The 2,500-nt window shown below is 37.5% G+C and overlaps 1 protein-coding gene across 1 annotated transcript in view; it reads right to left on the bottom strand.

The window, feature by feature from the left end:
- Window positions 1-2,500, bottom strand: part of LOC106873611 (protein ABHD11) — a 227,381-nt gene that overhangs the window by 115,960 nt on the left and 108,921 nt on the right. The window lies entirely within an intron of this gene.

The following is a 2,500-nucleotide window of genomic DNA, read 5'->3' as shown; positions in this document are numbered from 1 at the left end:
GGTTTAATCATAGCAGCCTAAGGAAATACCAGGCCAACATATTAAAGAATGTTAGCTTCCCAACATGTCATGTATGTCAACAACAAAATGAGACCATTGATCATGTTGTCTCCATGTACTTACAGAATATCTCAACAGGCATGATAGAGCTGCACAAAATATTCACTGGGTAATTTGCAAAAACCTGGACCTACCCCATTATAAAAATTGTTAAGAACACAAACCACCTCCAGTGCTTGAGAATGGTCACATCTCACTCCTCTGGAAATTCACCGTTCAAAGTGACAGAAAGATAGATGCAAACAGGCCAGACATCATATTGAAGGACTTCAGCCAAAAATCATGCCTCCTCATTGATATGACTGTCTCAATCGACATAAATGTATCAGTCAAGATCTACCAAAAACTGATCAAGTATAAAGATTTTGAAATAGAAATTAGCAAAATGTGGAACCTGAAGACTAAAATAATACCTGTTGTCATAAGAATGATAGCAAAAGGGGCTGATTGCTACCTAGCTCAGATACCAGGAAATCCCAAAACGGCAGAAATGTTTTTAAAAATGCTTGTGGGAACTGTCCATATACTGTGTACATTATTATTATAATTGTTATTATCATTATTATTATTATTATTAGTGGTCTGTGGAGTACTCAGCCACTTGTGAGTTAATTTTATCCTGGTGTGGTAATGAAAAGTTAAAGTGACATCCAATATTTGCTGTAGTTACTTGTCTTTGATTTACCATTGTGTCTATGTATCAACTTTTCTTTCGATCTATGTATCTACTGTCTCTCTCACTTTCTCTCTTACTTCCTCTCTGTCTTCCTCTCCCTCGCTTTGCCACTCACCTCTTCCTTTGAAGTAAGTGTGACACACACCACAGGTACATACATACAACAAGAACAAGTTGGCATATTAATATTATTGATAATGGTGCTACTCAACCTGAAGAAAATTCTCACTGGGCCCCACCTGCAAGGTCATGCACTGTTTATCTTGATATGAGATCACCATGTCACCCACATATGGTTGTGATGCATGTGCCTGGTGTACCCTTATCAGACAGGTAGTCATGATGGGTATATTGGGCTTCGTATATTTTACCCCAGTCTCACTTTGATGGCATGCACTGCTCTCTCACTCAATAATAATAATAATAATAATAATAATAATAATAATAATAATAATAATAATAATAACCCATGTGCCTAAATTGGAAAATAACATTATCACGACAATCAACACCACCACAACAACAATAATCAAGGGTGTTAAACCCCACCACTACTATTATATTATCTACACCACTGCCCCATCCCCATCTCCTATATCATCAGAATCATTACCACCACCACCACCACCACCACCACCACCATCACCCATCATCTCCAGCTACTTCAATTCCTTTAATGACATTGCCTACAGCAACAAATAAAAGCCTCAATGTGGTTGTTGAAATAGCAGGCAAATCGCCCTCAAATAACACTCAAATGTTTTAAGTGTGAGCCATTGAGAGTCTCTCCACAGTGTCCAAACCTGCTAGAAATAGCAGTAGAATCAAATAACACTCAACTGTTTGAAGTATGAACTAATGGGTGTCTTTCTATAGTGGTTAAACCTGCCAGAAATAGCAGCAAAATCTCGACCAAATCACATCTTGAACCCATGCAGAGTCTCTTCATGGTAGCTAGATCTGATAGAATTAGCAACCAAATCTCCCTCATATCATACCTTCATATCATATCTGTATATGAGCCAATGGGGAGTCACTATATGGAATCTAGAAGTGATTAAAAATAACGATTTTGTTTTTGTTTTTAAGATCATTATGTATGTTTGATGAAGTAATTTGGCTGTTCTTTCTACCAGGGTGAATGAATGTGTAATGACTCACTTACCCCTAGTTAGAGAATGTAGTCTGGAGAATGCTTACATATAAATTTTTGAGCGAGGTCGTTGCCAGTGCCGCTGGACTGGCTCCTGTGCAGGTGGCACGTAAAACACACCACTTGAGCATGGCTGTTACCAGTACTGCCTGACCGGCCCTCGTGCCAGTGGCATGTAAAAGCACCCACTACACTCTCGGAGTGGTTGGTGTTAGGAAGGGCATCCAGCTGTAGAAACTCTGCCAAATCAGATTGGAGCCTGGTGTAGCCATCTGGTTCACCAGTCCTCAGTCAAATCGTCCAACCCATGCTAGCATGGAAAGCAGATGTTAAACAATAATGATGATGAAATTCAAATTAATTCAAACTAATTCCAGACTTTAAATTGAGAAATATGATTTAAAAAAAGGGTTAACTCCATTTGTTAGCATATTTCTTTTAGAATGCATCGTCTTTTTTTTTTTTCAATTAATTTGCTAAAATAATGAAGAATTTAGAAAAATAACTTCATTATTAAGTTGGTGTTAGAAAAATAATTTACGATGGGATTTTGATAAAAGGTGTTAATTTAGATCACTTTAACCCTTTTGTTACCATATTTCTGTTGAGAT

Source organism: Octopus bimaculoides, chromosome 16, assembly GCF_001194135.2.
Source record: "Octopus bimaculoides isolate UCB-OBI-ISO-001 chromosome 16, ASM119413v2, whole genome shotgun sequence".
NCBI lineage: Eukaryota > Metazoa > Mollusca > Cephalopoda > Octopoda > Octopodidae > Octopus > Octopus bimaculoides.
Note: the sequence above shows the minus strand (reverse complement) of the source record. Positions and strands in the feature narration are given on the sequence as shown.